Raw genomic sequence first — 15,700 nt, 5'->3', positions numbered from 1 at the left:
GGTATATGAATAGGAAGAGTAAAGAGGGATATGGGCCAAAAGCTGGCAAATAGACTAGATTAGATTGGGATGTCTGGTCAGCACGGATGAGTTGGATGGAAGGGTCTGTTTCCTAACGCTAAATCAGAAAGCAATAGTGGAAATTCGGATAGGTGGTCCATCAAACCCGAGCGCAAGTACAGTGACAGCTGAACATCCTGACTCTATACTTCCCTTGTAATCTCTTAAGGGAGCCATGCATCTTCAAAGTAAGTAATTAACTATTTCATATGTGTTGACTGGAGTGGATCCTGCACCCTTATGGAGTCTAATTCACCTCATACCCCTTCCTGGATCTTTACAATTCTCTTTTGAGAGGCTGACCCTGTGGATTCAATGCATCTCTGATGGGAGGCTGAGTTGGATAATTGCAGTGGGGCGGCGCTCCTGCTGTTCCACGGTCGGGAGGGATGGCGCTGTTCATCAATGCATAGACTCCGACTGGAAATGTGAAGCTCACATCCCTCGGCAGCTGGGATATGGCGACCCGGAGCCTGGCTTCTTCTTCCTCCTCCTCCTCCTGCTGCTGCAGCACTCTCTGAAACACCTGAAAGTGTCTCTGCCTGCCGGCTCGGGAGCAAACCCTCCTCCCTCCCTCCACTCCTCGTCTTCCCACCTCTCCAAACAACCCAGCAGCGTCTCCCAGTCCTGGAGGGAGAGGGAAGAAGGAGGGGGGCGGAAAAAAGCCCTAGGAAAAGGATCGTTAGTCGCCGAGGTGAGCGTTTGGGTTTGATCCATTTTGGGGGAAGGGAGCAGGAATTAGCTACACTCCGGAGGTAAGGGACTTGTTTGGGGGTGGAGAGCTGATCCAGGGTTTCACAGGAGACAGGGTAAAGTGGGTCGGAATTACCTGAGTCTGCAGGCGATTCAATGTTGCACGTTCTGCACTCGCTCCCTTCACTCCATCTAAAGCAACAATTCTTTTTGTTTCGTCCCTGGTTACAACAATCTCCAGCTCTCTGCCACCGAGCAGAGCCAAGAGGGGAGGGGAAATTCTCCCACCTCGCTTTCCAGTTCTAGTTAAAAGGGTTGTGTGTGTAACCGGGGAACCTAGGAAATTGACGCAAAAGTTTTGATTTCATATTCTAAATGTAAAGATCTCACCCCCCCCCCCCCCCTCCCTTTTTGCAGTTCTCTGGTTAAATATTTCCTCCTCTTCAGGATCAAGTTCCACTGTAAAATGAGGTGGATAATTCGTCCGAGTATTTCCAGGGTCGCCGGCGTTTCTCTGGCTCCTATTGTGACACTCTGGTCAGTTTCCAGTGTCACGGACGGGGAAATGGACAATACGTCCGCCCTCTTTCCTTCCAAAGTGTTCAGGGAGGCAGAAACTCGCTTTGAACTATGGAGAAACCAGATCAGATCTCATGGGGGAGGATAGGCCAGCGGGGTATGAACTATAAGGAGTCACCTCTGGGAGGTTTTAACTAACGCCCGACCGTCGCTCTCATTTTTAAAAGTGCATTGATATAGCGCCTTTCATTGCCACAGGAAGGCCCGAAGCTGTTTACAGCCAATGATGTGCTTTTGGAAGTGGAGCCACTTGCAATATCTGTAAGGCAGGAAACGCCCACTAATAGCAATGAGATAATTCGCCTAATTGACCATTGACCTTTTTTGTGTGTGTGATATTGGCTCAAGGGTGAATATTGGCCCAAGACCCTGCCAAGGACCATCACTTGGGTAAGCTGAATCTGGGTGACCATTTGGGGATGTCCCATATCCCCCTAGGGATGGTTCTGCTGAGAACTCCCCCGGTCTCATCTCCACCTGAGAGAGGCGAGCAGTTGCATCCAGAGAGGCGGCACCTCTGATAGCCCAACACTCCAACAATAGCAGTAGCAGCCTGGAATTTCTTTGTCCCCCAGTGTTCAGAATAGGACTTGAACCACTAGGATTTTTGATTCAGTTGACCCAGTGCTGTTCACTCATGTCTTTGGGCAGATGATAATTTCTGCCTGGCAACATGCCCTGAGGGGCTAGGTTAGGTGAACTAGTCATGCTAAATTGCCCATAGGGTTCAGGTAGCTTAGGTGCATTAGCCAGGGGAAATATTTTCCTAACCATACAAAAACCCTGTTGAAAACCAGATGCCAATTTTTACTAGTTCCTCCCCAAGTGATATAATTATTGTTTTGTTGGCTTTCTGTTGAAATTCTGATAGACTTTGAATGTAAATAATCCTACCTAATTCTTGATGTTTCATACATATTATGTCTCACTTCAACTTTTGAACTAATGGATTTGGAGCCTTATGTTGGATATATTATTAAAGAAATTGAGCCTTATTACGTAAGTAAAGTTGGTACAATGCAAAACACCTTTTCCCAGTGCCTGCATGGTGCTTCGGAAAGATTGCCGAACAAAATTACAGCAGGCACTTTAAATTTAAACACTATCTTTAAAACCAAATGGTGTCTTCAGAGTTCCCAATTTCAGTTGTGTATCTGGAATTTGGAAATTTCTGAATGTTAGCAGCATCCATCCTTCTTTGTGGTTATTTATTCTATTCTTGTTCATAGGATATTAAAGAAATTTAAAACTAATTTGAGCTCAATCAAAGTCTTTGTGATAGTGTTTGCGTCACTCCTGTGTTTATTGACTTATACTGAGTCCTGGTTTGGTTGCCTCGCACTTTTTAAAATTGTCATCCTTGTTTTCAAATTCTGCTATGGCCTACCCCCTTTCCTTGTGCCTGCAACCTCCTTTAGCCTTACAATCCCCTGAGATTGCTGTGCTCCTCTGATTTTATTTATGCACATCCCTGGTTTTCAGTATTGTACCACTGGCAGCCATGCCTTCAACTGTTGGGGCCCTTGAGTAGTGGAACTCCCTCTCTAAGCCTCCCACTTTTTATCTCTGTCTTTAAACTGACCTTTCTCACAAAACCTTTGGTCACCACTACAAGTCTTGCCTTAGGTGCTCAGGATCAAATTTTGTCTTGACTGGTCCAGTGGAGCATCTTACGATGTTTTGCAATGTTAAAGATGGTATTTAAATGCAAATTGTGGCCAGCATACACTAATAATGAGTCATAACTGAACATTTTGGAAATAAAGCAGTGCTATCATGTTTGAGATGCAAACCATTCTGATTTAAGATCTCAACTAAAAATATTTATTAACCTCTGTTCTCCTTTCAGAGATACAAATAGACCAACAGTATAATTTTGTTTTATTATTGGATTTGTTTGTTTAAAATGTTGTTTAGTTCTGATTTCCTTTCTAAAAACCCCAGGAATACTGTACAGTTTGAGTTTGTTTTGCTCTGACCCAACTTCACTTATCTAATAAAACACCAACTATCAAAATAATGACAATGAATTATAATAAAATTCCAAATCAACCACGTGATTTTAAAAGCTAACAAATGGACTTATAAGGCAATTTGTTTACATCTTTTATGAATCAGAACCCCTGCAGAAAGCCAACAAAAAGAGGCTGGAATTAATACAGCAACTTTCAAAATCCTGGAATCTTTTGAAGTGCTTTTCAGTCAATGAGGTACTTTGAAAAGTGGTCACTATTGTAATGTCGGAAATGCAGAAACCAATTTGTGCGCAGCAAGTTCCTGCAAACAGCATTGTGGTAACGACCAGATAATCTGTCTTTCTGATGTTGTTTGTGGGATAGATAAATATTGACCAGTACATCAAGCAGAGCCCCCTTGCCTTTTCTTTGGAATACTGTCACTAAATCTTTTTGCATCCACCTGACAGTTGGAATTTAATACTAAAATAAAACAAAGAACTACTGGTGCTGCAGATCTGAAACACATTGAAACAGAAACTGCTGGAGAAATTTAACTAGCCTGGCAGCATCTGTTAAGAAAAAAACTGTTAATGTTTTGAGTCCAGTGACTCTTCAGACCCCTGAAGATCCGAAGTTCTATCAATGGGAAGTAAGATAGCATTGTTGCACTTAGAAAATACTGGTCTAGGAAATATCCCACGCTTTGTTGATCCACCCCATCAGATACATACTCCTTTTCCCTCACTTTACCTTGCCCATTGTAGTCTCCTGGTAAAATTAACAAAAAAGGGCAGATTAAAATTCAAATCAATTGTGGGGTCTGTGTTTAACTGAGAAATTCCTATATAAGATCTTTAGGTAATCAAAGTTGGAGTAGTGGGATTAGAATGGGCCTTGTCTATGTTATTCTGTAGCACGTGAGCATCACTGGCAAGATCAGTATTTATTGCCTATCCCCCCAGTTGCCCTTGAGAAAGTTGGTTTGAGTTGGCTTTCTTGAACTGCTGCAGTCGGAGGTGCAGTTACATGCACAGTTCTGCTACAGTAGGGGTTCCGAGATTTTGAGAACAATGGTGTTTTGTTGCCTGACAATGTCAGCTGGTATGTTCAATTTTATTCTTATATGGTTTTCATTTGGTTGCCATTTGTGGTTTCAGACAAGTGCTGGCTGGGCCCTTTTAGAGAGCAGTACAGATTCAATCACATTGTTGAGAGTAGAGTCTCGTAGGTCAGGTAAGAATAGAATAGAATCCCTACAGTATGGATACAGGCCCTTCGGCCCAACAACTCTACACCAACCCTCCGAAGAGTAACCCACCCAGACCCATTCCCCTACCCTATTTTCCTATATTTTCCCTGGCTAATGCACCTAAGCTACACATCCCTGAACCCTATGGGCAATTTAGCATGACTAGTTCACCTAACCTGCACATCTTTGGACTGTGGGAGGAAATTGGAGCACCTGGAGGAAATCCACGCAGACACGGGGAGAATGTGCACACTCCACACCGACAATTGCCTGAGGCTGGAATTGAACCCAGGTCCCTGGCACTGTGAGGCAGCAGTGCTAACTACTGAGCCACCATGCTGCCCAGACTTTTATTTGGGTGTTGCTGGTTGGTGTTATTGGTGAGCTCTTAAACTGCGACAGTGCCTGTGCTGTGGGTAGACCCACAATGCAGTTAAAGAGGGAGTTCCAGGATTTTGACCCTGTGACATTTAAGGAATGGCAATATATTTCCAAGTGAGGATGGCGAGTGGTTTGGAGGGGAACCAGCAGGTGATGGTGTTCCTGCTGCTCTTAGCCTTCTGGATGGAGGTGGTTCTGGGTTTAGAAGGTCATGTCTGAGGATCTTGGGTGAGTTTCTACAGTGCATCTTGTAAATAGTACACACTACTACTGAGCATTGGTGGTGGAGGGAGTGGATACTTGTGGATGTGGTGCCAATCAAGGGTGCTGCTTTGTCCAGGATGGTGTCAAGCTTCAAGTATTGTTGGGGCTGCTCTCATCCAGGCAAGTGAAAAGTAATCCATCACACTCCTGACTTGAACCTTGGAGATAGTGGACAGGCTTTGGGGAGTCAGGAGGTCTGTGACTTGCTGCAGTATTCCTAGCCTCTGACGCCCACTTATAGTCACTACATTTGTGCTACGTCCATTTGAGTTTCTGGTCAATGGTAACCTCCAGGATATGGATAGAGGTTGTGATGCAGTGATGGTAACACCATTGAATGCTAAGGGGCCATGGTGAGATGGTCATTGCCTGGCATTGTAGGGCCAAGCCTGGATTTTGTCCAGATTTTGTTGATTTGAAAATGTACTGCTTCGGTATCTGAGAAGTTGCAAATGGTGCTGAATATTATAAACATTAGCGAACATACCAATTCTGACTTTTTGATGATGGGAAGGTCATTGATGAAGCAGCTGAAGATATTTGGGCCTAGGACACTACTCTAAGGAATTCCTGCAGCGATGTCCTGACTACCAGCAACCACGACCAGCTTCCTGTGTGCCGGGTATGACTCCAACCAGCAGAGAGTTTGCCCCTTGATACCTATTGATACCAGTTTTGCTCGGGCTCCTTGATGTCCACTTTGTCAAATGTGACCTTGATGTTAATGGCTGTCATTTTCACATCACCTCTAGAATGTAGCTCTTGCCCATGTTTTAACCAAGCCTGTAATGAGGTCAGGAGCTGAGTGGCCCTGGTGGAACCCAAACAGGACATCACTGAGCAGGTTATTGCTGAGCAGGTGTTGCTTGATACCGCTGTTGATGATACCTTCTGTCACTTTACAGATGATCATGAATAGACTGCTGGTGCAGTAATTGGGTAAGATTTGTTCTGCTTTTTGTGTGCAGGACACATCTGGATGATTTCCCACTTGGGTAAATGCTTGTATTGTAGCTCTACTGGAAGAGCTTGGTTAATGGAGTGGCAGGTCCTGGAGCATATGTCTTCAGTACTATTGCTGGGGTGTTTTCAGGGCCTATAGGATTTACAGTATCCAGTGTCTCCAATCATTTCTTGATATCACGTGGAGTGAGTCGAATTGTCTGAAGGGCTTTTGCCCAAAACGTCGATTCTCCTCCTTTGATGCTGCCTGACCTGCTGCGCTTTTCCAGCAACACATTTTTAAGCTCACCACTGGAGGAGGTCAAGATGGATCATCTACTCAGCTGTTCTGGCTGAAGGTTGTGCAATTGTTTCAGCCTTTTTTTTGCAATGATGCGCTGGGCTTTTCCATCATTGAGGATGGGGATATTTGTGGTGCTTCCTCCAGTGAGTTGTTTTATTGTCCACCACCATTCATGACTGGGTGTGATAAGATTGCAGATCTTCGATCTGATCCATTGGTTGTGCGATCCGTTGGTTCTGTCTATCACTTGCTACTTATGCTGTTTGGTGGTTTCACCTCATTTTTAGGTATGCCTGCTCCTGGCATGCCCTCCTGCACTCTCCATTGAACCAGGGTTGATCCCCTGGCTTGATGTAATGATTGACTGGTGGAATATGCTGGGCCATGAGGTTATAAATTGTGCTGGAGTACAGTTGTGCTGTTGATAGCCCACAGCCCCTTATGGATGCCCAGCCTAGAGTTGCTAGATCTGTTTGAAGTCTGTCCCATTTACTTCTCTCAAAGACATCAGTGAACTAAATGAGGTTTTATATCATTTTGGTTGTTACATGATCACTGTTAATGAGACCAACACTTTATTCCATTTACATAAATTTAATTAATTAATCTTATTTCCCACAGCTGCTGGGTACAGTTGGAACACGTCTCTACATCATTGGTCATTACTAGTCCAGCAGCATTGCCATTAGGCAGTGGATGTCTATAATGAATAAATGCACTTAAAACTAAATGAATAAATGAAGAAAAAAGGGACATAAGGGTGTCTTGATGGGATAAAATGAAAGTGGGTGGGAGGAGCAGGATCATGAGAAGTATTGTGACCTAGACAGATGGGGTCAATGCCTTATTTCAGGACTATAATCTTTCAGTGTAACCCCTGAGAAATTACTAAATCTACTCAGATGAAGTAATTAGTCTACATTATCACAATATAATACCTACATAGTTCTATAAATCTCGAATAAATCACTCCCCAAGTTTAAGATTCCCAAAATATAGTGACCAAGCTCTGAGTTGATGGGGATTGCTGTTAACATTTGCATCAGCTATCTGCTACTTATGGCTATTTCTTGTGCACTGCGTAATATTAAAAACGTCTCTATAAATTGTGCAGGGAATATTAGCATCTTATTTTAAATGTTACCTCACTGCTTTCTCAGCAATCTGAGTTTGTTGCAGTAATAATTGCACATTTGTGGATTCATTCCTAAAGATGCCTAATTCCAAAAGCACGGATATTTCCCAGAGGTGCAGTAAACCTTCTAATAAGCTAAATCTTGCCAATATGCTCTGGGCATTAATCACATTAAGCAGCAATAATAGGGGTCTTTCATTTGAAGTGGGAAATGGCAGATTCAAAAAATGACAAGCAGGCAAAAAATCTTGTACAGGAGTCCTTGTGAGGCCGCTATTATCAATTTCAGATTATTATCACAATTTTTAAGGAACTATGTCTCAAATAAAATCTATGATTTTATTGCTTTTGAGCCTGTTGTATCATGCTTCAAGTAAGCTTGTGGTAGTTTATGAAATTAAGTTATTCGAATAAGCTAGCTGATTTGAGCTCCTTGTTGTGTTGGTTCATCTCCACAATTAAGACTCAAGAAACAAAGGCAAAAATACATCTCCGTGCCCTTGTGCCTGGTTCCCATTACTGATACATTCTATACTTTATTCTCCTTAAAGCTGGAATAAAGTGTACCATCGAGGGAATGCTGTGCTGTCAGAAATATTCTCTCTTAGATGAGATGTTAAACCAAGACTACTATTGCCCCCGTGAAAGGTCTCTGGTTGCAAGTTTAAAGAATAGCCACAGAGCTATCCTCAGTGAAATACAAACTGTTGGGAATTCTCAGCAGGTGAAGCAGCACGAGTGGAGAGGAAAAGCATATTGAGTGAAATGTTAGCTCTCTTTCTGCCTTCATAGTTGCCACCTGTTGGATTTTTCATTCATTCAGGAGATGTGGGCTTTGCTGGCTAGGCCAGCATTTATTGCTCATCCAACTTTGCCTTTGAGATGGTGATGGTGAGCTACCATCTTGCACCCCTGCATCCCATTTGTTGCATGCAGATCCAGAATGCTGTTAGGGAGAGTATTCCAGGAATTTGACCCAGCGACACTGAAGGAATGGCGATATATTTCCAAGTCAGCATGGTGAGTGGCTTGGAGGGGAACTTGCATTTGGTGATGTTCCCATGTGTCTGCTACCGTTGTACTTCCAGCTGGAAGTGGTCATGGGTTTAGATGGAATCTTGGCAACTTTCAGCATCTTGTGAGTTTGTGATGGAGGGAGTGAATGAGGATGTTGCATTAATCAAATTGGCTGCTTTATCGTGGATGGTGTCAAATTTCTTGTGTTTTTGGAGCTCTACTCATCCAGAAAAGTGGGGAATATTCCATCACATTCCTAACTGTGCCCTGTAGATGATGTGGAGGTGCCGGTGTCGGACTGGGGTGGATAAAGTTAAAATCACACAACAATCTAGGTTTGTTCAATAGATCGTTTCAGTTGCGTAACACTGTAATCTTTTGCTATAAATTCTGTCTTATGATCCTGCTCCACAGCTACCTGATGAAGGAGCAGCTCTCCAAAAGCTAGTACTTTCAAATAAACCTATTGGACTAAGCCTGGTGTTGTGTGATTTTTTTAACTTTCTGGATGATTTGTGGAGTCAGGAAGTGAGTTTTACACTCTGCAAGATTCTGAACTTCTGACTTGTTCTTGCAGCTACAGTAATTAAATATGGCTAGGCCAGTTCAGCTTCTCTAGTCTATTGATCATGGGGAATTCAGTGATTGAATGTCAAGAGGTGGTGGTGGTTAGATTCTCTCGTTGGAGTTGGTCATTGTCTGGAACTTGTACATGGCAAATTTACTTGCCACTTGTAGTGCAGTGGTAGTGTCCCTAGCTCAGAGGCCAGTGTTCAAGTCCTACTTGCTGTAGAAGTATGCAGTAGCATCCACTGCACAGGTTCACTGGGGAACTCCTGCAGGGTTGGCCTGGAACTGAGATGACTGACCTTCAATGACCACAACCATCTTCCTTTGTGCCAGGTATGACTTTGTGCCAACTAGTGAGGAAGTTATCCTGCTGATTACCATCGAATCTAATTTTGCCAGGGATCCTTGATCCCACTTTCAGTCAAATGCTGCCTTAGTGCCAAGTTTCCATCTCACCTCTGGAGTTCACCTCTTTTGTCCGTGTTGAATCAAAGCTGTAATGAGGTCAAGACCTGAGTAGCCCGGAACCCAAAATGAGTGTTAATGAGCAGATTATTTTGAGTGAGTGTTAGTTGATAGCACTGTTGTTGACACCTTCCAACACTTTACTGATGATCAAGAGTAGATTGATGGGATGGTAATTGGCAGGGTTAGATGTGATCTGCTTTTTGTGTACAGGGCAAGCCTAGGTAGTTTTCCACATTTTCGGTTCGATACCAATGTTGTAGCTGTACTGTAACAGCTTGAGTAGGGCAAGGCAACATCTGAAGGACAGGCCTTCAGTATGATTGCTGGAATATACTGAGTGTACTTGCTGAGTTGCAGCATTTTTGTTGTTTTCCCAGATTTCCAGCATCCACAATATTTTACTTTTGTATTTGGGATATCCGCAGGCTGAAAAATATCTCTCAACTGATATCATTTTTAATGAAAAGAGAGTCAGATTATCTGGCCATTATTGTATTGCCAATTGTGGGATTTTCCTCTACAAATTTGTCACTGTTGCATTTTCTACAAGAAAGTAAGTGTCACTTCAAAAGCACTTCATTGGTTGTACAGTGCTCTGGCATGCACTGAGGTGCTGCAGAAATGCAAATTCTTTATTTTGTGTCTTTATGCTTCTCCCCTACTCAAATTGCTTGCACAAGGATTAGCAAGCTAGCTAATAACACCAACTTGCGTTTATATAACATCTTTAAGTACTAAAGGAGTCCAAGGCACTTCACAGGAGCATGCTCATACAAAATTCGATACTGAGCCATGTTGAATATTAGGATGGGTTTGGATAATATTATAATAGTACAAAACTAAGTCGCAGAATTTGTGGGTGCTGGAAAAACTCAGGCCTGGCAGCATCTGTGGGTAGGAAGCAGAGTTAATGTCGTAGGTGAAAGTGAGGACTGCAGATGCTGGAGATTGGAGTCGAGAGTGTGGCGCTGGAAAAGCAAGAGGAGCAAGAAAATCGACGTTTCCTGATGAAAGGCTTTTGCCCAAAACATCGATTTTCTTGCCCCTGGATGCTGCCTGACCTGTTGCGCTTTTCCAGCACCACACACTCAGCAACAGAGGTAATGTTTCAAGTCCAGTGACCCTTGATCAGAACTGTTAGTAGCAGCTAGGAAAACGATGGTGTTTCTATTGAAGCTGAAATGGTGATGGTTGGGGGTTTGGTAAGGAGGAGAGGTGAGTGGATAGGTGGAGGTGGAGCACAGAGCGAGAGAGAGAGAGGTACGATAGAGATAGCTAAGCAAGGAGATAATGGATGGTAGGCCAAGACTGATTAAAGCTGAATCAGTGATAATAAGTTAAAGATCACACAACACCAGGTTATAGTCCAACAGGTTTATTTGGAAGCACTAGCTTTCGGCACGCTGCTCCTTCATCAGGTGGTTGTGGAGCAGGACCATAAGACACAGACTTTATAGCAAAAGATTAGTGTCATGCAACTTAAATGATATATTTGACGAACCTGGATTGTTAAATCTTTCATCTTTTAGAATGGGTTGCAGGTTTCGATTCATTAATATGTGTATCCCAGAACTACTTTTAAGTCACCTTTTCGAGATAACTTAAGGTGTTATAACAAAAAGTGACATCTCAGCTCTAGCAATGCATTAAGGATGTGAGGTCAGAGTCTGTCTGTATCTCAATCTTGAGTCAGACTGGTTCTACTTCCAAAGTGGAATTTACAAAATATTACATGGATTGACCACTTGCAGGTTGTGCATTTTTTTTGAGCAAAATAGAATGTATCTGCAAATTGTAAATCCCACTTTGGAAATAGGCTAAGATGCTCACCAAAATTGCCTTGAGTTTACGTTTGGTCTCCCCAGTAGCGAAGACCACATCGGGAGCACAGTAAACTAAGTTGGAGGAGAGGCTTATGCCCGAAACGTTGACTTTCCTGCTCCTCAGATGCTGCCTGACTTGCTGTGCTTTTCCAGCACCACACTTTCTGACACTGGAGGAGAGGCAAGTGAACTTCTGTCTCGCCTGTTGGGGGCCTTGCGTGGAGGTGAAGGGGGTGTGGTGCACCGGCAGATTTCGCATCTTTTCCGGTTTCGGGGAAGGTATTTGGGGGTAGGGATGGGGAGTTGCAGGGTTTGATGGGGAGAGTGGCGCAAACCAAAAACGGTCCTTGCAGAAGGCAAGAGGTGGGGAGGGGAGCATTTTCTTGGTGGTGGGGTCTAATTGGAGTTGGTGTAAGTGTTTAAGGATGATATGTTAGATGCGGAGATTGGTGGAGTGGTAGGTGAGGACAAGGGGGACCCAGTCTTTATTGCGTTTAGAGGGGGGAGGGTTGAGAGCAATAGAGTGGGGAATGGAGGAGTGCAGTGGAGGGCTGACTGGATGACAGAGAGGGAAAAGCACCACCTCCATTCCACTGTTCTCAACCCTCCGTCTTAATGCAATAAAGACAGGGTCCCCTTGTCCTCACCTACCACCCCACCAGTCTCCGCATCTTTAAACACTGCTGCCAACTCCAACTAGACCCCACCACCAAGAACATCTTCCCCTCCCCACCCCTCTCTGCCTTCCACAAGGACAGTTCCCTTCGACAGTCCTTGGTTTGCTCCACTCTCCCCACTGACTCCACCGAACCCCCTGGGTACCTTCCCCTGAAACCGGAGAAGATGCAAAACCTGCCGGTACATCACCCCTCTCACCTCCATCGAGAGCCCCACTCAATCCTTGTTGCAGGTGAGACGAAAGTTCACCTGCCTCTCTCTTCCTGAAGAAGGGCTTATGCCCGAAACGTCGATTCTCCTGTTCCCTGGATGTTGCCTGACCTGCTGCGCTTTTCCAGCAACACATTTCCAGCTCTGATCTCCAGCATCTGCAGACCTCACTTTCTCCTCTCTCTTCCAACCTAGTTTACTGCATCAGATGCTCCTGATGTGGTCTTCCCTACATCGGGGAGACCAAACGTAAACCCAGGGCATGTTTCGCTGTGCGTCACAGTCAGGCCCACAGGGAGCTGACCTGACCACCCAGTCACCGCCCATTTTAATTCCCCTTCCCACTGCCATTCCGAGATGACCATTCCCAGTCTCCTCCATTGCTATAGCAAATCAGACCGCATCTCTGAGGAACAACACTCCATCTTTCGCCTGGGCAGCCTGCAGCCAAAGAACGCAACATTGAGTTCTTCAATTTCAAATAACCTCCCTTCCCATCCCCTGATTCCCTTCCCAGCCCCTCCCTCTCCTGTTCCTCTGATCAATCCTTCCTTCCAGCCACCAACCAGATTCATTCCTCCCAAGGACCATCCAGGTCATACCCTTCAACTATGTTCACCTATCCCTGACCCGCCCCCGCCTCCATTTATCTGCAGCTCCCCTTACACCCATCCCCCAGTCCTGAAGAAGGGTTACACCTGAAATGTTAACTTCTCCACCTCCTGATGCTGCCTAGCTTTTGTGTTCTTCCAGCCTCCTGCATGTCTATCAGCGATAATAAGAGCTGAGTAGGAGAAAATGGGTGAGCTGTACTGAATGCAACTCATAAAATATGTCAATGGACTGAGGAGAAGGTGAGAATGGGTGACTGCTTAAAGCAGTTCATGTCATAACAGGACTGGGCTGCGTAAAGAGTATGTAAGAGTGGAATCAGATTCTCCAGTTAGTAAACTCAGTGCTGAGTCAGCGAGGCCACAGGTTTCCTAAGTAGAAATTGTGAGGTTCTTTGAGGTTACGCTCAGGCTCGCTAGAGGCCCGAGACAAAAATGTTGGCATGGGAACACAGTTTGGAGGCAACTGGAAGCCTGGTCATTTTTTAGGTGTTGCGCAAGTGGTCACCCAGTCTGCATTTCGTCCCCCCAGTGTAGAGGAGGCCACACTGTGAACAGCCAATAACTGTAGGCAAGATAATACAAACATTGGTCAAAGAGAAGGGTTTTTAAGAAGCCTCTTAAAAGAGGTGCAGAGGGTTTGGGAGGGAATTGCTGAGCTTAGGACCCAGATAACTGAAGTCATGGAAGTGGATCACTTAAAATTAAGAACCGCAGAAGAGGTTGAAATTAGTGGAATACAGATATCTTGAAGATTTTTGAGGCTGGCGGAGATTACAGAGATAACTAGGGCAGAGGCCAGAGATGATAATTTTAAAATCTGTGTTGTTGGATTGACTGTGAGTTGTCAGTGAAACTTCTAGAATCTGCTTTTCAGGGAGACGAGAGGGCAATGCAACCTTTTGTGAGTTTTCCAAGGATCAGGCATGGTGCTTCTCTACCCCATCAGATAAATGACTTGATTTCAGCCCATGGGTCATCTTTATGTTGCACACACAGTCGAGTTAAGAGTCTGAGCATCATTGACCCATGACTGTATTGAGAGCAGTGTATGAAAATGGCTACTTTCAGAAGAATGTCATATCATCTCAGGGGACTGTGAAAGTACACATTGCACAGTGGAAATAACCCAGTTAAATTTTAAAAATTCATAAGATGTCTGACTATGTGCACCAAGACCACAGTGTTTGAAAGGCCAGGAACACAAATAACACCATCTCATGAATTGCATGTTTGGCAGTCACTTCCACGATACATGTTATTCATAATGTGGTGGCTGGTAACATAAGGCGCACAGTTTGGGTATTGAAGAAAGAATGTAAGGGCTTATGGGGAAACCATTTTATTTAAACTGCACAGTGTCTTATGATTTAGAATATATTGCAGACAGCATAAGCTAATTTAAGAGTGACTTCCAAAAGGGAGGTGGATAATTATTTGAAGGGAATTTTAAAAATTCATTTGTTGGATACTGGCAACAATAGTACCTATTGTGCATTTCTAAGTGCCCAAGAGATGATGATAGTAGATCACCTTCATGTTCTGGGATCATTGTCAGCATGGACTGGTTGGACTGAATGGTTTCTTTCTGTGCCCTCTCCTATGACTTATGACTCTATGCACTGGTGTGTTCAATGTGGTATAAGTGCACCAGCTGTATACTGAGCGAGGTCCAGAATTTTGACCTAATAAAGATGAACCAATGGGTATTATATTTCAGAGTGAGGATGGTGTGTGATTTTGAGAGTGCTTGCAAGTGCTTTTTTTTAATTTCAAAAATATACTTTATTCATAAAATATTTTGATGATCTGTACAATTGGTGGTGCCATTCATAGGCGCACCTTGCATTTCTTTACATACAACGATCGGAATTAATCATTCGTATATACACGTCAGTATGTTTACCATCCGTATATTTAGCTGAGGTGTAAGCAGAGCCCACTTACTGCTTGGGCCCCCTGTTCTTCTTAGGCAGGCAGATGTTACACGGTGGTCTTTCCCCACCGCGCCTTGGCAGCAGCTGCCCCAAGCTTCAGTGCGTCCCTCAACACGTAGTCCTGGACCTTGGAATGTGCCAGTCCGCAACACTCAGTCGGGGTCAGCTCCTTCAGCTGGAAGATCAACAGGTTTCGGACAGACCAAAGAGCGTCTTTGACCGAATTGATGATCCCCCAGGCACAGTTGACGTTCGTCTCGGTGTGCATCCCGGGGAACAGGCCGTAGAGCACGGAGTCCCGCGTCACAGAGCTGCTCGGGATGAACCCCGACAGACACCACTGCATTCCTCTCCAGACTTCCTCTGCGTAGGCACATTCCAGAAGGAGGTGTGTGACAGTCTCGACCCCCTTGCAGCCACTTCGAGGGCAGCATGCGGTGCGGCTGAGAGTCCGGGCGTGCATAAAGGATCTCACAGGCAGAGCCCTTCTCACCACCAGCCAAGCCATGTCTTGGTGCTTGTGGGAAAGTTCTGGCGATGAGGCATTCTGCCAAATGACTTTGACAGTCTGTCCAGGGAACCGCTCGACAGGATCCGCCCTCTCCTTTTCCTGAAGGGTCTCAAGGACACTATGTGCTGACCACTTCCTGATGGACTTGTGGTCAAAGGTGTTTTTCTTCATAAATTTCTCCACGAAGGACAGGTGATACGGAACGGTCCAACTACTCAGAGCGTTCCGCGGCAGCGAGGCCAGGCCCATCCTTCGCAACACCGGGGACAGGTAGAACCTCAGTACGTAGTGACACTTAGTGTTTGCGTAC

The 15,700-nt window shown here is 44.6% G+C and overlaps 1 protein-coding gene across 3 annotated transcripts in view; it reads left to right on the top strand.

The window, feature by feature from the left end:
• Window positions 1–396: 396 nt before the first annotated feature.
• LOC122550504 (FERM, ARHGEF and pleckstrin domain-containing protein 1-like) overlaps window positions 397–15,700 on the top strand; it is a 311,630-nt gene continuing 296,326 nt past the window's right edge. Inside the window, exon 1 of one of the 3 annotated variants that reach the window (XM_043691328.1) lies at window positions 397–754. The gene's annotated coding sequence lies outside the window, so the exon portion shown is untranslated. The remainder of the gene's footprint in view (window positions 755–15,700) is intronic. The other 2 variants (XM_043691326.1, XM_043691327.1) reach the window with 2 other exon arrangements.

This window comes from Chiloscyllium plagiosum, chromosome 6 (assembly GCF_004010195.1).
Source record: "Chiloscyllium plagiosum isolate BGI_BamShark_2017 chromosome 6, ASM401019v2, whole genome shotgun sequence".
Classification (NCBI taxonomy): Eukaryota; Metazoa; Chordata; class Chondrichthyes; order Orectolobiformes; family Hemiscylliidae; genus Chiloscyllium; species Chiloscyllium plagiosum.
The sequence above is the reverse complement of the archived record's forward strand: the minus strand, read 5'-3'. Positions and strand labels throughout refer to the sequence as shown.